This window comes from Otolemur garnettii, unplaced genomic scaffold (assembly GCF_000181295.1).
Source record: "Otolemur garnettii isolate 467f Iridium unplaced genomic scaffold, OtoGar3 scaffold00015, whole genome shotgun sequence".
Taxonomy (NCBI): Eukaryota; Metazoa; Chordata; class Mammalia; order Primates; family Galagidae; genus Otolemur; species Otolemur garnettii.
Genome location: NW_003852410.1, coordinates 25,616,641 through 25,642,896, shown reverse-complemented (window position 1 = coordinate 25,642,896; position 26,256 = coordinate 25,616,641). Strand labels below are relative to the sequence as shown.

Below are 26,256 nucleotides of genomic sequence, written 5' to 3'. Positions count from 1 at the left end.
TGAGAGGAACTCAGCTCTCAGAGTGTGGCTGTGTTTTGAGTCTTTATGTTAATTAGATGCTATGTCCTTATTCTCATTTTGCAAATTAGACTTGTGTAGTACCTGAGTGTGGCAGGTGCATGTCTGTTTCTCATCTTTGTTGAACTGGAGGAACCTGTGAAAGTCACAGGCCTTGTCCTCTGACCAGACTTGCCCCTGGTCATGTTCATTGTTTGTCTCATTTGACAGTTTCTTTTCACTATTTCCCAAACACTGCGCTCTGAAGGTGATATTTTGTATGAAACTTGATTGACTTCCACTTTTGTCCCTTAAAAAAGGAAAAGTTAGTGACCTATGAAGAAGAGACTCAGAACTTTTTCTCAGTAGCAAAGTTGTTTTAAAGATTTTTTAAATACGTCTGCCAGCTATTGAGAAGGAGGCTGTGACTATTGATGGTATAAGTCACGGGATTAATTTTGCTGAGATTGATAGACACTTTGCCTCCTCTGTGTCATTCTTCTCCTAGATCCAAGCTACCAGACAAAAGAAGAGTGTGGAGTACACTGGCTCAGGAGCTGATGTAGATGTGCCTTGAGCTGGGATGGGGTGGGGGAGGTATGAACTTTGGGTAGAGATAGCACATCCCTTCTGTCGCTAATTTAAATTTTTCCTTTAATCATGATCAGTGTGTGAATATTCTTTTGTTGTGATAAACACATTTGTCTGTTGGTTCTGCTTGTGGTAAGCCTCACAAGTGTGTGGAACAACAAAGTGGGAGTGGTTCCAGCCTGTGGTTGTGCTCAGCCAGGGAGTGACTTTGAACTGGTAGCATGTTTTAATTCAAAGGAGCCCAGTGGCTGAGAAAGGTTTTTAACTCCTGGTGCTTAATAACTTCTACTAAGTCATGTCCTGCTTTGATACTCTGATGCATTCTTGAGACCTCCTTCACAAAGAGCCTCCATGTTGTGTGTGTACGTGCAGATTTACATCCGACTGATAGGGGCTTATCCTTCGCCCTAGCTCCTCCAGCCTGTTCCTTAGCCTTCTGTGTGTCCTTGACCCTTTGGCGAGGCACCCTGACAGGATGAGAACATCGCTACTCTTTCTTTGTTTATGAGTGACTCTAGGGACACATTGATTTATTTCTTCTCCACTGTTCCTGGAGAAACCCGAGATTTCTCAGAAGCTCTGAGAACAGTTTTTCCCATTGAGCTGACAGATTCTCAGTACCCACATTCTTCCGGCATTCGCTCTCCCCAGCCCTGGGACTCCTGTCCTCGTCACACTAATTATATGTCTCACGAGTAAGGTTCCTACTTAATGGGCTCTCCTCCACCCTTTCAATGGACTGAATCATTTCTTAGAAGTCTTCACTTTATTTGAACTTGGAATCAAGTTCCTAGAAGCAAAATTACGTCATGTTTGTGTAAGTGTGGGGTTTTCCTTCTGGTCCTGCTGACAGGTCCCCACTGGCCGTGTGAGTTGAAGGGGTGGGTTGTGTCCAGCCAGCTTTGCTCTGAAGCCTCTTTGTCTTAGAATGGGGTTGCCATTTGTTCAGTTAATGTTGCTTTGGACAGAAGACCTGTCCTGAAAGCTTAAAAGCTGAATCTGAAGGCTGCCTTGGAAATGAAGACAGCAGGGCTGGGAACGGGCCCTCCTGGTTTGTAAGCACATTCCCTCAGGCCAAGACGGCCTGGGAAAATGCAAGGAGGAGTTGTATATTCTTTCGAAACCTTATGACTTAAAACAAATATTTTTTAGTTTTCCATCATTCAAAGAGAGCCACTGAATCCCAAATCTAATTTAGAAATAGCAGCTGCAGTGCCCAGACTAAGTGTCTGACTAAGTGTTTAGATTTCTTTATTTTAAGTAATGACCTATAGGTAGGTCATCATCAGAGGTTTGAGACACAGAAAAATCAAGAAACGTCAAATCTGTGCTGAGGGAAACAACGAAGCCCTTCCAGTAATACCTACAAACCAAGCAAGCTGAAACTTGCCACAAGCAAATCAGAAAGGGCACTGTCAGCCGTGTTTCTTGGAAGTGAAATAGTGGGCCATGACACAGTCTGTCTCAAAACTTTTGTAGTGACCCTCATCACTAGATAGTTGAAGTTAGTTGTCTAGTTCATAGCTTCCTTTTTTTACAGAGTGATGAACATGTTAAATTACTTAATGGTATATTTGGAGGAATTTGAATTTCAGAGATTTAAGGTAACTGAATTAAATTTACTTTAAAAATAGACACAGGAAAGTTGCTTACTTTTGCCCAAAACATGTCTGTAATATTTTGTGTTAAATTGCTTTACTTGAGTTCTTTATTAACACCAACTCTCCCTGAGATTTTTACACTGTTTTAACATATCAGGTTTGGTTTATTTCTTTTCATATAACTACACTGTTTTCCAAGAAACTCCAATGAAGGTTAGAAAATCTAATTTATTACGGAAAAAAATTTATCAGCATGGGGATGTTATTTGTCTAATACTCACTGTGTGTAAGGGCTACAGAGGAGTCGTTGTTGACAGTTGCACAAAGATTGGTGGAAAACAGCAGTGGTTCTCACCTGGGAACAGTGGTTTCCAGTCCCCACCCCCCAGGGGACATTAGGTAATGTCTGGAAACATTTTGGTTGTCACCATTGCTGGCAATAATATGCTACTAGTTTCTCTAGTGAGTAGATGACAGGGATGCCACTAAGGATCCTGTGCATGGGCAGGCCCCACTACAGGGAATTATCTGGGCCCTGAAGGTCACTAATGTCACTTTTGTGATACTATGGAGTAGAGAAAGAAAGTATGTTTGGTGGAATTGAATATTTCTTTCCCTTATGTGGGATCATTTTAAATGCATTTGAATAAGGAGGATTTGTTTCTTGAGAAGTTATTCCATCCTCTTGGGGTTTCTAGAGAGGAAATGTACCTTGCCTATTCCTAACAGCTTTGCTGATCCTGGTTCCTTGAGTTTCTACTTGAGATGCAGTCACGACCTTGGGAATTTCAACAGCTCCCTCTGTGCTCCAGCTCTGCAGGCTGAATTTTAAGCATCTGCCTCACAAGAAGCTGGATCTGCTCCCTGAGGGTAAATGGAAACAGACCCAACTGTGTAGATTTTGTTGCTTCCCAGGAATTCTTTGAGGTCATCTGAGACAGTTTTAGAGGCATCCAGAAATGAGACCTCACCACATTTTCCTGGCTGAAATTCAGGGCTTGGTCTTGTAGTTACTTGCACTTAAAAGCATCCAGTCTGTAATAGTTAACAAGAACAAAGTTCCTGTCAAAACAAAACCAAACAACACAAAAGCTCTTCAATGGCCAGCATTCTTTACAGCTCAGTTAAAGCTAGAAAAGAGAGTCAGATCACCGTGTGCCAAGGCTCAGAGACCCAGTGTGGGTCCTCAGATGCCCTGGCCTCCTATTTGTTATTCAGTTTCCTTTCTTGCTTAGCAGAGGGTTTTCTTGGGTGTCTTCTGTTGTTACAAGTGCTGGTCCACAAAGGTAAACCTGAAAGTCACAGTCCCTGCCATCGAGTTATTCGTGCTGTAGTGGTGACACAGAAATTTTTTGTCATCGCATAAACAGTTGTGTAATTTCAGTTGCGATATAGTCTCAGAAGCAAATCAGGCTTTTCCCAAGAGACAGAAGATCTCCATGGAGACTGATTATAAGAAGAGGGAAGAAATGGATTGGAGTCTGCTGGTAGAACAGGGCTGTGCAAAGGCGCTGAGGTAGCTAGAATCTGATAAGTTTAAAGAATAAAGATAGGTCAGGTGAGGGTTTGGATAGGCAAAAAAATGCCCTCTACCTTCAATGTCAACTCTGATCCCTGCGACCTATGAACGTGTTACTTTCTGTGGCAAATCAGACTTTGTAGATGTGGTTTAGTATCAGTCAAAAAGCTCTGACTATTCCAGTGATTAAACAGGAATATCCGGTTTCATTTCTTCCATGACTACTTAGCTTTGTGTTGTCCGTCGACCCACTGTTGTCTATGATGGGTTCTATCCTATCCTAATGTTCTTTCCCCTTTCCACACTCATTCACTGTTCTGTGGCTGGTAACTTAAATAAAGGTTCATGTAACACTGACAGGAATTGAATCATTCCGTGTTTCCGCTAATAACTGAATTTGAAGTGAATGTAAAGAGAACCTCCAGGTAACACCTCTGAGAACTCTATAAAGTAGAGGTTTGTTGTATACTTAACGTATGAGGTAGTTAAATTCTTATTTATTACAATAAAAGATCACAGGAGTTGTTGATTCAGACTTATTGGTACTTTATGAGTTGAAGTCTTCAATAAGCTTAAATGATCCAAATTGATTGTGTGTGCTCTTTGCAGTAAAACTCACAGCTGGTTCCTTTCAGCTCTGTTTAGATTATTTTAGTGAATGAATAGAAGCAGAGACATTTTTCCCTAATACGTACCATGTACACATTACCATATGGTACACACTCTCTTATCCAAAACCCTTGAGGCCAGATGTTTTAGAATTCAGAATCCTAGAACATCTGCAGTATATGTGTCAGAAGACACCCAGTAGAATCTGGAGCTGCACTCTTTAAAGCATCGCAAGTAGAGAACAGTCCCACCAAGTGGGAACAACAGTGCTCCAAATAGCCTCAGATATCTTCACATCAGATTTTACCGCCAAACAAGTTTTTATATAAAAATTAGAAATAACAACAAGAAAACACACCTTCTTGGTCTTAGGTATCCAATACCACTGTTGTGAGTCTTGAGTCCATTGCATGACCTTAGTGGTTGATGTCCTAAGGGGAGCTATAACCATGACACTGGCACGGCGAATTATTGGTCCATCTCTAGGGCTGCATGTTTCCAGGCTCTTAGCTCTTCTTGCTCCCCGGTGTGTTGTAGAATGGTATAATAGTCCCAGTTAAAGTTAAGGGTGGTCCATTAAGAAGTCACTGGTTTTAGGCTCACCTTGTTCTGGGACTGATTTTCATTTTCACATTCTGTTTGAGCCTGTGGTTGTTTTCACTACCCATGTCTTTATGAGTAACCTTGACCCATTCCCATGTTCTCTCCTTTCTGCTCAGATCTTGGCTTTCTCCCTAGAGCCAGACTCAGGATTTCCAGTTCATTTTGGGCAATGGATTTTGGTTCTTCCCAGGAATACTTCTATCACATTCTAGTTAGATAGTCATCTTTAATGACCGGTGGGTCGTCTTTAGTACCTCTGGGATGCTCAGGTGACCAGCATCTGCCTTCCTTCTAACCCTGGTGAGCTCATGCACTTCTGACACACACAGAGGTCCAGAATGGTGCCTCCCTCTCCACACTGATGCAAGCCTGGTAGACTACTGCACAACTCAAATACAGACCAGCCCATCTGGAGATTGAGCCTACATCAATCACAGGCTTCACTATAGAGGCTAAATGTTTTATTAGGGTAGCACCCCTTTTATGTATCCTTTTTTTCTTCTAGAAATAAGTTTAGGCATGTGAAATGCCTTCATGAAGATTTAGGTTCTACGTTGCCATGTTAAGGGCTTTGAAGAGTTCTGCACTAAAGAATGTTTAGTTTGGTGTGCCATCATGTTTTTGCAAACTGAGATAACCTCTGTCTCTCTCTGTTTTTCATGAAACAGTTTGTAATTTATCTTTTTTGGAAGTGAAAGTTTATAATCTTCTCTCTTCCTTTAGTCCATAGTCTTTGTAAGAAAAGGGGTCATATTCAAATAAATGTTTTTGAGGATATTTGTTGTGATTTGGCATTTTAGTTATCTTGAAAATTGTAAAATGCTGGGTGCAGTGGCCTGCTCCTGTCGTCACAGCTACTGGAGAGGCTGATGCAAGAGAGGAAGTTTCGATCACTCCTTGAACCTAAGAGTTTGAACTCTTTGGGCAACACAATGAGGCCTCTTATAAGAAAGAGAGGAAGGGAGGGAGAAACGTAGATTACAAAAACATCTTGCCTTATTCGAAAACAATTTTTTTAGCATCATTATGGACTTGATACTATCTTGATTTCTCATTCTAGAGAACTGTCATTAGAGGGGAATTGAGATGTTTTCTGTTAAAAATAACTTCTGTAGTATCACACTCCGTCTCCCGATGTCCTATACATTACATAAATTCCTGGCATTGTTATGGGTTCTCTGAAAAGTTGGTTTTTCCACAGAGATTCCTTATCTTTGGAGCTGAAGACAGTGACTATTTTCCTTGTCCTGCCTTTTAAGAAACTTTGGAAGTGTCAGATCATTCCATGGTTATCTGATGTTTGCTGTTCTGTAGTGTGACTGACCACCTTTTGCTCCTTAGTGACTGCCATTGAATGGTGAGGGAATTGGTTGAGATTTTGTTAATGACTTTATTGAAATCAAGATTCCATTTTAGAGCAGAGTGTTTCATCCTTTGCTGGTGAAATGTTTAATTTCCATCTGGCTGATCTTTTATGTGTATGTGTTAATTAAGAGAAACATGGAGGAGGCCCTGGTGCTTGGTGAATGCCCAGTGGAGAAGTTAGCGCCTGGCTTTACAAAGCAGATCAAACAGCCCTGGTGCCTGGCATGGTAAATCTTCATGATCTCTCTCAGTCCTCATCACATCCTTAGACATGAAATTAGACATTCACATCCATAGATGTGAACTTGACTTAGGGCCATTTGCTGGAGCATCACCAACATGTGGTGTGCTGATAGCCGAGAATTACAGTGAAGAAGATGACAGTTTCTGAAAAGAAAATATGAACCTGGTTAAATTGGAGATGTTCTCTTTGTAGGAAACTTGGTGACCCTAGGGGCTCTCAGGCAACCGAAGAGAAGGCTCAGGGTAGGAGTGTTGGTTGGAAGTGGTACTAGTGATGGTAGTAGTAATAATTATGGTATTCTAGACACCATTTAATAAGTGCTGCTATGTCAATGGCGTTCTAGGTGCATCATTTAATTTTTACATCAGCCTTGTGGGAAAGGTGTTCTTACCATATCCATCTTAAAGCTGGGGTGACTGAGCTTCTGTGATAGTAAGTGGCCTGGCTCGTATTTCCTGTTTGTCCTTCAGATTCTAAGCTCTTAGGTCTCAGAATTTTAACTGTGATTTTTCACTTGGTAAGTAATTTTGTTGTTTTTCTTGTCATTGCTATAGGTTGTTTTTAGAACCACCAGTACAGTAGAAATAAATCTGTTAAAGTTTTAACTGGTGCTTACTGTACAGGTTGAGTATTCTTTATCTGAAATGCTTCAGACCAGAAGTGTTTTGAATTTTGGATTTTTTTAGTTTTTGGAATATTTAACTTATATATAATAAGATATCTTGGGAATGGTACCCAAATCCAAACACAAAATTCATTTGTGTTTCATATACCATAGCTGTCTGGGAGGTATCCAGCATGTATGTCTCTATTTTTCATTTAACATTGCTGGATACTTTGGAGATGGGCCTTGTATACCTTATATACATCACCTGAAGGTAATTTTAGAAAATATTTTTAACATGAAACAAAGTTGTGACAGTGTTTTGACCGTGTGACCTGTCTTATAAGGTTATGTGTGTAATTTTCTACTTGTAGTATCAGGTTGGCACTCAAAAAATTTTAGATTTTGGAACATTTCAGATCTTGCATTTTTGGATTAGGAATACTCAACCTGTGTAATAGGAAAGAGGAAAATCAAAGGGCTTCCAGTGTTCAAAGATTGGCGACCCTATAGTGAAATATACAGAAAGTTATGAAGAGTACAGAAAATGTTGTCAACTCTTTGCCTAGAGCTATCAGTGGAAAATACTACCCTTTTTATCTGGATTGACCACTTCACCATAATTTTAAGCATGTAGAATAACATTGTCTGGTAGAAAATATAATTTGAGTCATGCATTGCAATTTAAAATTTTGAGAAGCCTCATTAAAAGAGGCAAAAAGAAACAGGTAATTTTATAATTTAAATTTTTATTTCATTTTGTATAAGAATTTGTATTATGGGCGGCACCCGTAGCTTAGTGGGTAGGGCGTGGGCCACATAGACCAATGCTCTTGGGTTCGAACCTGGCCCAGGCCAGCTGGGACAACAATGAACCGCAACAAAATTGGCTGGGTGTTGTGGCAGGCACCTGTAGTCCCAGCTACTTGGGAGGCTGAGGCAAGAGAATTGCTTGAGCCCAAGAGTTTGCGGTTACTGTGAGTTGTGACGCCATGACACTCTACCCAGGGTGACAGCTTGAGACTCTGTCTCAAAAAAATAATAAAATAAATAAAAGGGAATTTCTATTATATAATAATACAATGTATAGTATGTATAATTATTGTTATAGAAATAATTAAAATTTAATTCATTTCAATAATTTATGTTATTTATAGTAATATTTAAAATAGTATTTTAAAAAATCAACATCAGAAGTTATAGCTGAGACATAATTATATTCTGGTTTTTTGCTAAGTGTTTAAAATTCATTTTGTATTTTTGCACTTACTGTGTATCTTTATTCAGGCTGGCCACATTCATACATGACGTGCACAATAGCCACATCGTATAGGTGTGGCTCCTGCACTGAAGCCTGTAGGCTTATGAGTTCTAGACCATAATAATGAAATTCAGATAATGAAAAATCCAGAAAACCAACAAAAATTCTTTTAGGGGAAGTGGAGGGGACAGTCTTATTTTTTTGCCCTGGGTAGAGTACAGTGCAGTGTAGCTCACAGCAACCTCAAATTCTTGGGCTTGAGCAATCTTCTTGCCTGGACCTCCTGAGCAGGGCCTCCTGGGACTATAGGCACTTGCCACAACACCCAGCTATTTTTAGAGACAGGGTCTCCCTCTTGCTCAGTCTGATCTCAAATTCCTGAGCTCAGGTGATCCTCCTGCCTCAGCCTCTCAGAGTGCTAGAATATGGGTGTGAGCCACCACGCCCAGCCCAGAAATTCTTTAGGGGGAACTTCTATGCTGAAATTCTGATAATTTGATGACTCGTCTTCCAACAAAAACAGGGTTAAAAGATACAAAGTAGCAGCTATGTGAGACTAATAAATTAAAAGAATTAATGTAAGGCAGGGCACAGTGGCTCATGCCTGTAATCCCAGCACTCTGGGAGGGCGAGGCGGGTGGATTACTTGAGCCCATGAGTTTGAGACCAGCCTGAGGGAGAGCAAGACCCCATCTCTACTAAAAATAGAAAACTAACCAGGCATTGTCGTGGGCACTTGTTCCCAGCTACTTGGAAGGCTGAGGCAAGGGGATTGCTTGAGCCCAAGAGTTTGATGTTGCTGTGAGCTGTGACAGCACAGCACTCCACCCAAAATGACCAAGTGAAACTCTGTCTCAAAAAAAAAAAGAAAGAATTAATGTGCAAACGAGGGCTATAGTTAACAAGAGTGTATTATAGTCAGGATTTTTACTAAAGGAATAGATTGCAGATGATCTTGCTACAGGAGGAAGAATGGGTAGCGATGTGAGATGATAACATGTAGCACGTTTTACTCTACCAACCATTTTACTCTGTGTATCTCATAATATCATGTTAAATACACACAAAAATGTGTTTATATATGTGTGTATATACACATGCATATGTTCAGTTTTATATTGGGGGTCTTATTGTTGGAAAGCCTTCCTCTAGATGTAGTACAGGTTTTTTTTCTTTATAACCTTTAAGTTCTCCACAGTCCCACCCCCCTTTTTCCCTTTTTTACAACATTTGTTCCAGGAGCTTTGAACACTATTCTTCTCAGAATCCACTTCCAAGCTCAGGAACTCAAATAAAGCTGGCTGAGGAGACCTTTGTGCACCAAAGGTAGAGACTGCAGGCGACCAGATCAGACATATCGTGAGTTCAGGTCAGGAGGATTTATGGGGCTAGGGCGCAATACCACACCAACTGCCTTTTTTTCTTGTCATGTCAAAATTTGAGTGGGAAGGTTTCAAGCCATCTTAAATCTAAAGCCTTTAGCCAGTTCTTTAGTGGCAGTGTTACTCAGAAGGGACAGTAAGAAAGATTTATACAGAAAAGAAAGAAGTCAAGTTTGAAAGAAAGTCTATTTCCTCTTTCCCCTTTAAATCCCTGGCATAGAATTTCATTGCACCTATTTTTAATGGAATGGGAAAGAAATTTCTAAAGCTTCTCTGCTCAAATTGTTTGGCCTGGTGATGCATTGAGCACTGATACTGCTCTAGATGCATTTACTCTGATATACAGAGACCAGCTGGGCAAATTCACCAAAATCCTATTTTATTTAAAAATATAAATTTCATCTTTTGAGTGTTCACAGATGTCTTAAAAGACAGTATACTTTTAAACTCAGGTTAATACATGGAAGATATTTAGGTTAATAATAAAATAACTTCTAAATCCCTTCTATTACAATACTGTTATAGCTTCAACTTTAGAATCTCCTTGTTAAAACCTTCACTGAACTGATTGGTAAAATTCAGTATTTCAGGGAGTTTTCTGAGTTTATACCTCAGTGTACCGCATCTGATCAAGGAAGACTAGAGTGGAAGAAGCCTCACCCCCATGCTGCTTCCGATTCTCCGTGTTGGCTTCTGTCTCTGAATTTGCCTCTGTCTCTGCCTCTCTGCCTCTGTCTTTATCTTTCTTTGTGTCATTTACTAAGAGAATAAGTGGGAGTTGAATTATCATAACCACATGCAGGCAGCACCCTTAGAAAAACAGACTCTAGTCTACTGCTGGATCGCTAGTCAGTCTAAATGCTGCCCGTGCAAAGTGACTTAGGCAATGTTGGATAATATGTCTTCCTCTTACAGCTGGATGATGAGCAAACATACTAAGTCTTAAGAAGTATTCTAGTAGAGAAGCCTAGATTTTCATTAATTGGGAGTCTCCCAAACTCAGTTTACTGTGGAACTCTTCTTATTTGCATATTCTGTGGGAGTGAGTGATGAGAATATAGACGGGGAAGTGCTGTCCCAGATACTCCAGTAGAGAGCTCTGGTCCAGGCCATCAAGCATATGGAAGGTTTATGCTCATTCCTCCCCGTCTTCTCCAGAGACAGTTCTAAATGATCAGTAGTGTTTGTTCTCTCAGTTGATTAATAGTATCCATCTCTGTAGGGGACATAGAATGTCCCACAAGGGGCTTTAACTTGGGCAGGAACTGAGGCCCTGAGGCAGGAGCCTGCCAGGCCCAGTTGCTAAACCTCCAGGAGGCCGGCACTGCTGGGGCAGAGAGATAGAGGGTGCAGTGCACGATAGAGTCAAGGTCCTGATGCTGCAAGGCCTCCATGGACCATGGGAAGCTCTGTGGCTTTTACTGCTAGTGAGATAGGGAACCCTTGGGACATTCTGAGTCACACTTATCTGTCTTATATGTTTTTAGCATTTTAAAAATATTTTTAAAGAAATGTTTCTTAGTAATAGGATCTTGCTATTTTCCCAGGCTGACCTGGAACTACTGAGCTCAAGGGATTGCCCCACCTCAGCCTCCTGAGTTTCTGGGATTATGGGGATGTGCCATCACTTCTAGCTAATAATCATTGCTTCTTTAAAAGTCTTTCTTGCCCCCATAATCCACTCTTTTATCCAGTAAGCAAGGCTTCCTTTTAAACACTTCGGTTGAATTACACCTTTCCTTTGCTTAAAATCTGTCAGCGGTTCCCAGTCACATGTTGAATAGATCTAAAGTTGTTAGCTTGGTCTGCAAGACCCTATTCAAATCTGACTCCTGCTTTCCCTCATCACCCCCGCCCCCCAACCTCCTGCAAACTTCTCTCCACCTTGTTTTCACTGTGTTTTTAAGTTTTCCATTCCAGAATGCTCTTTCCCTGATTATCCCTCCTTGTGGTTCGTTTATTTCCTAAGCCTACTCATTATACCATTGCTTGCTCTCCCCTCCCATCTCAGTTACTTTCTTTGAGACTGCTGAGTTTTATTTTCTTCATAGAATCTGTCACTTTTTGAAATTATTGATTGATTGATTGATTTGTTCCCTTGCTGATTAAATCTCCTTCCCTCACCTTCATACACTACACATAAGCTTTTGGAGGAGAGGGGTCTGTCACCCTGTCTGCCACTGAATCTCAGCTGCTAATGATTGCAGACCCGTAACAGGATAAGCAGCAGTATTTACTGAGAAACCCTCATCTTGTAGGCCTACTGGCTGAAAAGATAAGGAATTCTCATTCTTGAGAATGAAAATTTTAATTCATTCATGAAAAGGGCATTTAAAAAAGCAAATTCTGATCAGTAAATAAGTGAAGAAAATAAGTGAAGAATAGAAAGTAGAAATAATAAAGCAAATCTTCTCCCCAAACTACCTCTTGTGTTAAAGATGTGAAAGACCCAATAAATTAATTATTCCCAAATAAACACATTCTTCCTCTTGCCTCATGCTGTGAGGCTGAGGGTTAATTGTGCAGCTCAGAAAGTGATCTTTTAAGGTCTGTTCTTCCAGAGTGGAGCTCTTACATTAACAGCCATTACATCAACATACCAAGACAGATTGTTCCAATTAGTCAATGAGGTCCACGTTTTTGAGAGCTGTTAATATGTACATGAGCAATTACTGTAACAGAGTTAAAAGGCGTGCCTTTGGGAATTTTAGATTGAGATTACCAGTTTTATTCGTGAGCTAAGGCAGAAGCCGTGAGAATTGTGTGCTGCATTTCTCTGCAGGATCGTTCAATAGAAACTTCTCCAGTACCTACACATAAAAGGTCACAGAGTTGTCAGATGCCTCTCCTTGGTCCCAGCCCACCCTATCCCAGACCAGGATTCTGTATGTGTTGATAACCAGGCATTACATTTGGGCATCGCATAGTGAACAAGGCAAACAAGCCCTTAGCGGATTTTAACCAGTATTTTACATCAAAATCAAATAGGCATTTTTTAAATTTCTAATATGAAATTTGAGTCATTTTTGTTCATTTTTTTTATTACTGGTAAACATAAAAACACTCAAATCAACAGTCTGTTTTTGAACGTTCAAATAAAGTGCTTCTCGGTCGTGTTCAGATTCTCATGATTTCCTTTCCAAAGTTTACTAGAATCTCACAATATAAACAGGAAATAGAGTCAAATAATAGAGGAATTACAGACTCATAGACTGAGGAGTGACACCCCCACTCTTCTTCATTAGCCAGTCTCTCGGAATAATTCTCAGTCGCCAACTTAATCTCATAAATGCCCCAAATTTTATCATTTAATTTGAGTTAAGGTATTGCTGCCTCTTCAAATGGCAATCTAAGGAAAGAGCAAGATACAATTGCTAGCTGTATTGAGGATGTTAATGGAACTCATCTGATAATGCTCCAGTGGCTGCATTACACAGAGCAAGTCTTCCCTTGGAATAAGATGCACAAAGGGTCAACACTGGTAGGATATAATGTAGGTGGGCCTGGCTGAGTCACTTCCTAGGGACTTAAGGAGGGCCCAAGTATGATATGAGTCAGGGTGAGGAGAGGCTCCATTAGATGTAGAGGGCTCTGGTTTTATCTCTGGTAGAAAACGAGCCTGCCCCCATTCTAGAGGAAGTGATGGAATGGACAGGGATGTGCAGGTAGACCAGGATCATAGGGTCCTGGTCTACCTGCACATGGGTCCTGGTTCTGAAGGGGTTCTCTTAGAAGAAGGAATCAGCTTAGCCTTTGGGGGCCCAGAATGGAATGAGAATACACAGAAGCAGATAGGACAAAAGGATATGGTTCCAGCTTGGGGTACAGTCGGCTGGGCCGACAACACGTGCTAATCTGGGCTGTCTCTTTTACATAATTCAGGGAAGAGTTTTCAAAATCAAGTTCCCTAAGTTGCTTTGGGGACCTCCTGATCAGGTATCGAGAAGTAAAAGATATTCCCCATACTTCTGTGAAAGACAACTACTGGGAGAAGGAGATCTATCTGTTGTACAACATGATAATAGTTAATAACAATGTATTATATACTTGAGAATTGTGAAGAGAGTAGATTTTAAAAATTTCCACTGCAAAAATACAGAAAAGTAGGTGAGGTGATAGGTATGTTAATTAGCTCGGTTTAGCCATTCCCATTGCGTTCATGCATGTATCACAAAACATCATGTTGCATGTAGTACACTCAAAATACATACAATTTATTTGCCCTTTTAAAAGAATGTTTAAAACAACGTTTGGTCTGATGATGATAGTTATAACTTTTCAAAAGTATATGGAGTACTCTACATGCATGTGTCGTGTAATTGGGACATCTTTAAATATTTTTCTGTAATAACAAATGTCTCTATTTTTCAGATTTAAAAAAAAATGAAGTACAAGTGGTCATCTTGATAGAAATTCCAGTAGAGTCTAATAGCATCATCTTGATAGAAATCATTGAAAGAGCCTGGTGGGCCGAATTTAGGTGCCATTTTCTATCGATCACGAAGTAATTTGTTATTTTGAGCCATTTCCTTGCAGTCTTTGGCAGGATTGGACAGGGATATAAGTGTAGTCAGTATCAGAGTGAATGTGTTCATATCCAGCTTTATCACACTGCATATTGTGTTTTATTTTGTAATGTTCCTGAGTCTTTCAGAAAAGAAATCTAATTTTCTTACTTGTACCTTGAGGCATTGTATGGATTTTCCACAATGAAGACATTTTACTTTAAGATCAAGAAAAACATAACAGAACAATGAGTCTTAGTTAATAAGACCTTGTTTTTCTGAGCAGGAAGAAGTACACAGGCAACATATAAAAGCATAAAATAATTTTTTTCTAAAATGCAAATCATTTATGGTCTTTTGATTATCAAAATAATACATGTTCATTACAAGATAACTTAAACAGTGTATGAGTTAAAGTATTTTTCTTGCAAACACATAACAATCCTTAGAAATGCAAATATGCTACATATGGCTTTATAAATTCATTTCCACCTACCCATGATGGAAGTCTTTCATTGTTATTATGTAGCTATTTGCATCTATAGCTCAGTGGCAGACTGGAGGCCAACACCAGGTGCTTACCAGGGGCTCATCTCTGTGTTTTAACTGCTGCATAGCTAAGCCCTTGGAGCCAGGTTGCTGGGGTTCAAATCTCATCCTTGCCACTTGTCAAGTGTTAGACTGTGGTTATCTGTTTAACCTGTTTTCTCATCTGTAAAATGACATTTAATATTATTATCTACCTGATGAGAGTTTTTGTGGAAATTAAAATTGTAATTTTCATTAAGTACCCACTTTAGTGTCAGATAGTATGTGATTGATAAATCTTTGTTTCTTTCCATGGTATGGGAGCATCATGGTTTGGTTTTGCACGTGGCCTTGGGCATTCTGACTTTTTCCATTGGTCCCTGTTATACATATCACACTGCATAGATCCTATATCTGGGATAAGCCCAGGTTCTCTAGGGCCCAGGTGAATGGTAGGAGTTATCTGAAATGCTAGTTGATCTGTTGACATTTGGAAATATTAGCCAGTATTAGTCAGGATATCTGACTTTCTCAAAAGGAACTAGAAATCTTGGTTTGAAAAAATCAGGAATGAGAGAGTGAGTGTGTATATTGTACAGGAGGTATCAAAAAAAGTATACATATTTTAAGAAAGGAAAAAATTATGTTAAAATTATAATATTCAATTATGCCAATAACAAAAGATAAAATGCAAGTCACATTTGAGCACCGCTTAAATTGCGGAAGTTAAATATGACTTGAACATTACCATTTTAATACAGTTTTTTTCCTTTCTTAAAATGTGCATACATTTTCTTGGCACCTTCTGTATGTAAAAAACATCCTTCATGTTAGATTACATTGTCTCAGCCCTCACTTCTTACCTATGGGCTGGAATTGGTGACCTGTCAGGGTTTCATATCCTGGATATTAAATTTCAAATTGAGTTTTTGTGTTAACAGCTCACTGTGTCTACCTTTACCTTAAATGAACTGAGAATGTTCAGGATGCTATAGTAAAAGTTAATTAGTTTGGTATTACATGATGTAGCTTTATATGTAGATTCTGAAACTGTCTATCATAATAATTACTTTCCCTCACCAGGACGAAGTATAAGGGTTCCTAATACGTAGAATAAAACTAATAAATTTCTTGAAACTGTATGTAAAATTTAGGTCTCTTGTCTTTTTCTTCTCTTCTTGCATCCATCTTTTCATTCAGTATTGTTTTTTGATTCCTTCTTCTGTGCTCCCCAAAAAGTACAGCATCTGGAGAGAAAGAAACATACTCTTCTTCTATAGGACAAATCTTTTTTTTTTTTTTTTTTGGCCAGGGCTGGGTTTGAACCCACCACCTCCGGCATATGGGGCCTGCATGCACCCTACCCTTTTGAGCCACAGGCGCCGCCCTATAAGACAAATCTGTCTTTTACTTTCTAATGGACGGAGTACACACACATATATATATAACTTACATAAAATTTTATTCATAACCCCTTTACCAGTCTCATGAATTTTCTAGAGGTTTGAAAACTCAGTGAAGGCTGCTGTAAGTGACTATTCTACTAGCCTTCTATGGGCAGAGACCACCCCTGTCTCATTAATTTCTGTAACCTGAGTGCCAAGTATAGTACTGTGTACATTGTAAATGACCTATTTAAATTTTTTGTTGAATAAAAGAATGAATCCACTGCTCTTTGTCTTAATTTCAATATAGGGAGACTTCCAGCTCAGGTTTATAAGAACTAGGCCATAAAATATCCGTATCTTTTAGAGAAGCCTATTCCCTGTGTCGGGACTTGGACCAGCAGTACCAGTACAGATGGGCATTTTGTTCTGACATAACTGACTGACAGGCATGATGTGTGTCACCTTCTCTTTGCTCTGGAGAGGGTTGAAAGTTCGGCAGGTCTTAACCAACAGGCTTTATTCAATTTAAGTAGATTATGGTGTGAACGATGGAGGTAGAGATCAGAGCTGGCAGGGAACTGGGATTTGAATAGGACCTTACAATTTATTTGACATGTCTAATGTTCTTATGAATGGGGACAGAACCCTGGTTTTTAGTGATAGGTAGAAAGATTGGCTCCAGGACTGATGGAGTCTTGGGTGGATTAGTAAATTGATTTCCTAAGAGCTGGAATGATAATACCTTTTGGGTCTGAAATTCACCTAGCAATAGCTTAACATAACAAACCTAGTGGCACTTGCATTTCAAAGGAATTTAGTACGTAAGCTTTAAGTAGTTCTTCTGTGAAACTATTATTTCTACAGAAAGAAAAAGCTATTATTTTACTAAATAAAATGGGTAATTGATTCTTGGTGATACAGTTTATCTGAACTTTTTATTTGGGGGAAAATAATTCTTATTTTAAAATTCTTCAGCTGTCTTATTGCATGTTTATTGAACATTTATTCATTAAATAATATAATTAATAAACTCAAAACAAAATGAACTGTCTACTTTAAAAAGTCACTAATTCATTAAATTTAGTTAAAATGCTGCAGTTTAACTTTATAGGTACATCTGTTATGATTGAATTTCCTGTTGGAGGTAATTCAATAAAGCAGAAAAAAATAACTCATATGATCTTGTCAGTAGATTATGCTTCCATGTTATATTTAAACATGACCTCGAGTCAACCTCAGATATAAATATAGTCATAAGCAGATAATTGTTTTTATCACCCTCAGAGTACTAATGAAAACAGTAGGAAATCAAAACCTTTTCTTAGCTGAAGATGGAATTGATCAAAACAGTTGTGACATTTACCTCAACTGTTTATTAGCACTATTATTAGAAGATGAATGCATGTCTCTCTGGGATGTGTTCGGAAATTTCAGCCAGAGATTCTGTTTCCTCCAGTTCTCTTTACACCTTCTTGCTGGGATTTCTCCAACCGGTTTTCTTCTAATGTTGTTACTAAGTGTTCCATCTGGTTTGGAATATTTGTGATTGCTATGCCCTCTTCCAAGTATTATTTCTGAGAATGCATTACTTTCCTCCTCTCTACTCATCATCCTTGTTTTACTCTTAAACAAACAAAAAAAACACCTTTTTCCATTTATAGATACCCAAAAGTGCTAAACTTCCTGAAATGTAGCTGTATCTCAATCCTGCCTTTTTTACTGATATGGAAACCCAGGAGATTAATTATCTGAGATTCCAGGGCCAACTTTGGCAAGGCCAAGTCTTGAATATGAAGAGATTAAAAACAACTCTCCTGATCCGTGGCAAACATTGGAGAAGGTACTGGTTATGATATGTGTGGGAGACTAGTAAACCCTGGCTAAGTGTGAGGTTTATCAAATGTACTGATAGGATTATGAGATCCTACGCAACCACCCTTCAGTAACAGTGTTGTTAACCACGTTGCTGTTGGGGACACGTGAATCCCCAGTGAAAAGCTTCTCTTAGGACATATCATGATTTTTTTTCAGACAAAAAGGGGTTTAGAAAGTCCACCTTTCAAGGCAGGGCATGGTGACTCAGGCTTGTAATCTTAGCCCTCTGGGAGGCCAAGGAGGGTGGATTGCCTGAGCTCAGGAGTTCAAGACCATCCCTGAACATGAATGATACCCCTTCTCTAAAAATAGCTGGGGATAGTAATGGGCATCTGTGGCCCCAGCTACTGGGGAGGCTGAGGCAAGAGGATCACTTAAACTCAGGAGTTTGAGGTTGCTGTGAGCTATGACTTCCCCACACTCTACTGAGTGCAACAAAGTGAGACTGTGTCAAAAAAGAAAAGAAAAGAAACAAAGAAGAAATGCCCAACTTTCAGTCATTATTGGGAAGACAAATGAAATAAGGCTGTTTTGAAAGTGTTTGTTTGGTGATTGTTGACTCTTGTTTTCTTTTAAAATTTTTTAATATTAACTGAAAAAATTATATTTATAGTGTACTATATTTTGATACATGACGTATGTATCCATTGTGGAAAGGCTAAGCCAGGCTATTAGCATATGTTATCCATGGCCAGCCCTTTTCTAGCTACCCAGTTTCATCCTCTGGTAAGTCCTCTTGTCTTAGTTTAGTACCTTCAGTTAACCCAACCTGCTGATAGAAGGGAATGAATTTCTCTTTGTGGTGCCTACTTTTCCATGATGCAATTATTTTGGCATTAGTGATAATGACAGTTCACTACTGTATTTTTGTGGAAGTTTTCTTAGAAAAAAAAGTATGGAGTATGAGCTTTTTAGTGCCAGGCAACTTCAAAGGAATGTTTGGCACTGTTACTGTGAGGAAGGTGTGTTGATTTTCTGTTCTACCAAACTTGGGTAGCCTGCACTGTGTTTAAACAGAGATAGAATGAAAAGTGAGTGAAGGCAGAGTTGATTTGAGTTTCATTAGCCCTGGGGAGATTTTCCTGTTTATTTGTTACTCTGTAGAATCTTTTTGGCCATATCCTTATTTGTTGCCCATTATATCAAGTGGGCTTTTGAAGGAAATAAAAATTTTTAGGTGCAGGTCTTTCTTCTCTCCCTTCTAATGTGTTATCTGTTAGATAAGGATTAATGAATGAATGGATGGATTTAAACTCAGTAGATCTGATAAATGCTTTACCTTTGAATTCATAGTACCTGGTTCAGGGACATCAATGGGGATTTGTTGTGCAGGTTTTTTTTTTTTTGAGACAGAGCCTCAAGCTGTCCCTCTGGGTAGAGTGCCGTGGCATCACAGCTCACAGCAACCTCCAACTCCTGGGCTCAAGCGAGTCTCCTGCCTCCGCCTCCCAAGTAGCTGGGACCACAGGTGCCCGCCACAATGCCCGGCTATTTTTTGGTTGCAGCCGTCATTGTTGTTTGGCGGGTCCAGGCTGGGGATTCGAACCCGCCACCTTAGGTGTACGTGGCTGGCGCCTTAGCCGGTTGAGCTATAGGCGCCGAGCCTGTTGTGCAGGTTTTGACTTAAAATTTTCCAATTCGTTGGTATCAGATAATAGGAAATTACTCACCACATGCCCAGTAATAATCTGTTTTTAAAAGCAGATTGCTGCTTCTGTCTTGTTGACCTAACCTTAGCAATTTCTTATTCTTTATTGGTATCAGAGTTATCTCCCAGGAGTATGAAAGTCATGCCCATGACCTCAGTTAAAAGGGAGATCTTTATGGACGAGGCTGGGAGTTGACCAGAAGGTTTTCATACATGGACAGTGAAGTCACATTTAGTTAGACACTGTAACAGGGACTGGGATAAAGCACTGAACATGTTAAATATGTGGTGTCTCAGCTGTCACTGCCAACCTCTGTGCTTAAAAGATGAACTTATTGTAAAAAAGAAAATTATAGGTCAGAGTGCACACACACACACATACGCATGCTTGATGCAGATGTGTTAATGTCATTATGGGGAACTTTGCTTTTATATCTTGCTTTGTTTTATGAGAATTTAGTCCTGTGACCTTGGTAGAAGGACTGAGATGAACTCAGAATATGTAATGTTTGTGCTCCTTTATCTACAGTTATTTCTTACTTATTTCCAATTCAATACAATTGAAAAACCTTTTTTTCCAGTGCTCTTGATGATGACTTTTCCTTTCTTATAGCAACCAAGTTTTCATCTATTTTGGGGGGGGTGGGGGGTGGGGACTGAGTTATTAAAATCTCAAAAGGGTTCCAAGATTGTGCTTTGTTGACCACTATAAAATTATAGAGTAATCATTTTCCCTTTGAATTCTTTTCATGTGGCTTCAATCATTCTAATGCTTTTTTTCTCTAGTACCTACCTATCAAAAATTATAAAGTTTCAGAACAGTGCTCTTCAGAACTAATATAATATCTATAAATGTTTTAGCATAAAGGCACAATAAAAAATAATCTGACTGGAAAAAGCTGTTGGGTTAGGCTATGTACAGTTCTCAGTGATGTGCTGTCTAATTTTTATCAGAGTTAGAAGAGAAAAACTCTAATACTGGCTTCCTCAAGTATTGGCTTTTATAAGGCAAAAACATTTTTAATTCTTTCCCATATTTTACTGATAGATTTCTAATCACAAGTTTTTGAAAAGGTTAATAGAAATTGCAATGCTTTATTGTCAGGATGCTTAAATGATTTCTTTTTCAATAAAGGGTATGTTATTAAAGAGAAAAATGATTTTGCAACCCATGCATTAAAGTATGTAATGCCATCTGTCTTAAGCCTGGGTAATCAATGGTGTAAGTGAGGCCAGTTTATTTCTCATAGATTTACTAGCGTCACTGCATAAATAGCCATAATGGAATTGATTTCTTAGGCCAAAGCAGCTTTTATCGCATACAAGGGTTTGATGATGACTGTATTAAACATTGGCCTTTGATTAGCCTTAGTTCTTCTTAGTTACAGAGGTTTATAGAAACTTCATGCTTAAAGATGGAAAATGCGATGTTTTGACATTCAAGTATTTTTTATATGAACTACTTTATTGTACTTTTTTTTAACTTCATCTTATTTTTTACTTCCTAGACCAGTTCTTACATTCCATGTATCTTCTCTATCTCAATAAAGTTGGCATAGCCCTTTATGCTTGGCTCAGAGGCACAAAAAATAATGGAGCATCCTTATCTTAAACATTGTTATTGTTATTAAATTTTAAGCCTTTTTAATTTTGTGAAGGCAAAAAGTGGAAACCTAAAAAACACATGTATATGTCAAAAAAATAAAAAAAGAATAACGGAGCGAGTCAGAGCATGCAGCGTGAATGCAGACACTGGCGCCTGCCTTTGGATTTGGACCCCTTCACTCCTCCCAGCTTGACCTGGACATATAACCTCTATAAACCTCAGTTTTCTCATCTTAAAAATAGGTATAAAAATCTATCAAGAAGATTGTTGGGTAAAACAGAACAAATAGTGTGTTGATAATACTTGATGAGGTGACTGACATATAGCTAAATAAATGTTAGCAATTATTATTTTTATCTGCCGTGACTGTTGTTACCACTACTTAGTCAAAGCAAGGCTCATTTAATGCACAAGTATTCTCTGAGGAAAGGGGTCCCTTCTGTTTTTTCCCTCCCTTTTATCATAGTTTCCCTTTCTCCTCCCTGGCTGTTGACTAGGTGACACGAGCGATAAAGCTTATTTTATTGTTCTAAAAAGGTTTTTCTGCAAATGATTTTTTAAATCACTGATTAGTAGGGCAGGGAAGGCCTACCTTTTGGACAGATCTAGTTCCAAGGAACACTGGAGGGCAAGGTATGCTGTGTCCCACCTGGCACCCTGCCTGTCCCCAGAGTTGTCTCCCTTAAAATGACCTCCACTGCCTATACCTTATTTAGATTCCAGTCATGGAAAGTGACTGGCAGCCTCAGTTCTGTAGCATCCTTCCTACTGCACCAGGCTCCCCCCAAAATTACAGTGGCTGTGTCAGTGTAAATCAGTGCCTCCACTACCCCATTCACTAGCCTGAGTCTTAGAGGTTCCGGATCCTGGCTGAAAGCAAGTATCTGCTTAAAAATAATGTCTTGCCTACCTGAAAGAGCCTCTATACCATGCTAAATCTAATTTCTCCAAATATTTTCAAGTGCCGACTCATATTTTTAAGCCAAGCAGCTGACAGAAATTTACCTGTAGGCTAGCTTAATCAGATTTTAACCTAGTCAGAAGCCTTGCCAAAGAAATAAACTTCCTTCATGAGCGCCGATTTCTAAATCCATCAAAAAATGTGCCCCCGAGCCAATGTGATTTTTTTTTTCCCTTAAAAAAGGATTTGCTAAATGATCACCCAGGAAATGTGTGTGTTCATCTACAGGACAAGGCTGGGGGTTAGGAAGAGAGGCAGTTTTTTTGTGTTTCAGTAAGTAATTTTCCTTGTTATAATAAAAAATCACATTACTTGTTGGAAATCTGGTTGGTGCCCAAATGCTCCGGGCAAGTGTTTGCAACTCGTGATTATTTATTCCCCAGATCTTTTTAGATGTGCTATGTATGAATCAGCCCAGCCTGCATTTAAGTCTTGAAAAATGTTCTTCAGGATTCATTGGTATCAAAGCATCCATTAATTACAGAAAGGATAAGACAGTGGTTTACTGGAAGCCAGAATCTGCATGCTCTTTGTTCTGAAGGGGAGAAAAGGAATCTTCGGTAGAAAGGAGAGCCAATTTTTAAAGATCCCCTTTTAATATCCTGTAGAAAGATGGGCATTTTTTTTAAATCATAAAGAATTCTTTCAAAATGGTCTTTCTGTGGTCACATCCACATTACACTAGAAACTATTTTTGTGTTTCTGGCAACGATACACTAATTACTGCCTATACATTTTTAATAGTTTAATCTGTCGTATTCTAAGAGAGGAGTGATTCTGATTCCAAACAAAGCTGAAGTGCATGACCAAACACATTATGAAATGTGTGGTTTCATTAAATCCTGTTGTTAATTCAGTCAGAAGAAAATTATTTCGTTCAGATGAGCAAGAGTGCTGAGATTTTATGATTGCATTTCTGAATGTGCAGAGACCTCAGCATTCCCAGTCCAGCCTTCATCACTGTGTTATGTTGCCTGTTGGCCTTCAAGAAAATAGTCAGGTCACAATTTGGAAGCAGAATGCTGTTATAAAGGGTGCCTTTGTCAGCACTCCTGGGTTGCATGTATCAGAAACCCACTTGAGTCACTTTAAACATAAAAGGAGTATTTATTTTTAAAATATAGGAGTATCTCATAGAACTCAAGGGTACATATGTGGCCAGAAAGGTGCTAGAAAGTAGACAGAAGTCTTTTTTAAAATCTTCACTTTGTGTCTTGATGGTTTCTTGTCTTCTCCTATGGCCAGTTGATGTCTGGTTCTTAATACTTCTTGAGTCTGCAGGTTTTGAGTTGATTCCCACTGGCAGTCTAATGCCCAAGACCCAGGAAAGACAACCTGATTGGCCCATCTTGGGTCATGTGGTCCATACCTGGTCCTGTTAGCTGTAGGCAGGGAGTACAGGACACAAGTGGCCTGCATCTGTGATCCTCTATGAGGGTGTTTCCAGAGAAAAGGGGGCTGGGCAGACTCGCTAAAATGGTCATTCTCTCATATACTAAGAACTTTTTTATTCTGATGACTAAAAGGCCAAATGCATCTGGGCTAGCCTCAAAACTTAAGATTGGTGGTCTTGTAAGAACTCTCGTATCAACTCAGTGTAGTATCTAAAAAAGAAAGACTGCTCACATCTGTAATCCTAGTACTCTGAGGCTGAGACTGGTAGATAGATTGAGCTCAGGAGTTCAAGACCAGCCTGAGAAAGAGTCCCCTTTAGGAGACCCCCTCTATTAAACTTTTTAAGATACTACACTGTGTTGATACGTGAGTTCTACTAAAAATAGAAAAACTAGCTGGTCATTGTGGTGGGCACCTACAGGCTCAGCTACTCAGGGAGGCTGAAACAAAAAGATTGCTTGAGCCCAGGAATTTGAGGTTGCTGTGAGCTATGATTCCCTGGCACTCTAGCCTGGACAACAGAGTGAAACTCTGTCTTAAAAAAAAAAAAAAAAAGCAAACAACCCCAAAACAAAAGAAACAAAGACTGACACAAGTCTGACTTAGAGTCTACTTGCTTCATTCTCACAAATAAATACACTTGTGCAAGCTTTGAATTTGCCTCTCAGAAGAGAGAGAAAGGTGTCTGTTTTTTAAAGATGGGCTCATTATCAAAAGGTGACCAGGGGTATCCTCTTATGATTCACATTCCTAGCATGCCCTTAAAAACTGCTAAAACACTAGATATTATTTATGAACAAGTCAAAATAGCAGCATGTCCTCTGAAGGAATGTAGGTTATTTATTTATTAATTTATCCATCTCCATTGGAAAACTTACCATCTGGATGCTGTCCACATTTTAAAAACACATAAATTAAAACCCAAGGCAAGTTGGCTACATCATGGGTGACCTACAAACCTCTGTTATCCCAGCCAGCCATTTCCCATTTTTACTGTACTGAGGAGAAAGAAAAAAGAGAAAATACACAAAACACTCTGACACACCTGCTCCTGGTAATTTGGTGAGATCAGCAGGTCTTTTTCATAAGACCTTGCATTTACTTTAAACTTTATATTATAAGCAATGATAAAATGTGAATTAATGACCACCGTGCAGGAGTAACATTCCTGAAATAACAGAGTGCATTTCATGCTACCTGGCCATCTTCCATCTGTCACCAGACATTGTCCAATTTTGCATTTTCTGGCTTTGGTTGAATGACTTCACAAATTGCTTTCATGATTATCCTTACGTCCTGTTAAAGGATATGGGTTTGATGAAGAAATATATTGTTTACACTGGGCCTCTATCATTTGTGTATCCTGAGTTATTCAAGTTTTAAATTGCGTGAGCCTTTTAGTAACATCATGTATATCCAAATGCAGATTTAACTTTATGTAGATTGGTGTCCTACATATACACGTAGTTTCAAAATGTTGGAAACATTTTCCCTGTGTTTTTAAACTTCAGTTACTTTCTGTGTTTTTTTCATTTTAGCAGTTTCTTTTTTTTTCATTATTAAATCATAGCTGTATACATTATGCATAATCATGGGGTACAATGTGCTGGTTTTATATGCACTTTGAAATGTTTTCATCAAACTGGTTAACATAGCCTTCACGGCATTTTCTTAGTTATCAGGTTAAGATGTTTATATTCTGCACCTAGTAAATTTCACATGTACCTTTGTAAGATGCACCGTAGGTGTGGTCCCACCAACTACCCTCCCTCCACCCATCCTGCCCCCTCCCTTAGATTGCATCTTCTCAGTTGTTTCTCCCTTGTCCTCGCCCTTTTCCTTTCCTACTTGGCGAGATTTGACTTTCCGTTCAAGGACCTCTTTGTGGTCTTTGTCCAGTTTACGCCTAGTAATAACCACCTTGCTGGCGTGAACGCCCACACAGACAGTTGTGCCATTAACTTTTCCCAGTGCACCTGCTCAGTGGAGGTGACACATTTCTTCCTGTAAACCTGGACTACTTTGCCAGTCTGCTGACTTTTATAGTGCCCCCCCAACCTGAAATTTATCATCCTTTCGGATAGGCAGGGGTGAACTTCTTACTTTGTCCCAGCTCTTTGGAAAGAGGGGAAGACATAATCTTCCTGTGAATGTGCACTGAAATAGTTTCTGTGGTTCTTGCGTTAGTCAGAAGTCAAAAAGGGATTGAACTTCATTTTGGTCGCTGCTGCTTTGGTGATAACCCCAGAAAGGAAGAGTACTTTCTGCATTTTTTGAACCAAGGTCATATTGACATATTCCCTCCACTAAAATCTCTAAAAAAAAGTTTAGCTGATTTACAACAGGATTTAGAAAAATCAGCTAAACTTTTTGTTGCTAGTATCCTCATAACCTGTCAAATTTCTCATAAATGAGTTGCTTGTATAAGTAGTCAAATTAAAATATGGCTTTAAGGAGCATTTAAAGGTAAGGGGGAGGAGAAAGATATACATTAGACTAATTAATATATTTTAATAGATGGCACAACATTTCTGTAAATTGAAACTTTCAGCCTATGGATTTATTGTGGAATTG

The 26,256-nt window shown here is 39.1% G+C and overlaps 1 protein-coding gene across 3 annotated transcripts in view; it reads left to right on the top strand.

Moving 5' to 3' along the window:
- Window positions 1-26,256, top strand: part of PTPRG (protein tyrosine phosphatase, receptor type G) — a 740,009-nt gene that overhangs the window by 449,605 nt on the left and 264,148 nt on the right. The gene's annotated exons all lie outside the window — the stretch shown is intronic.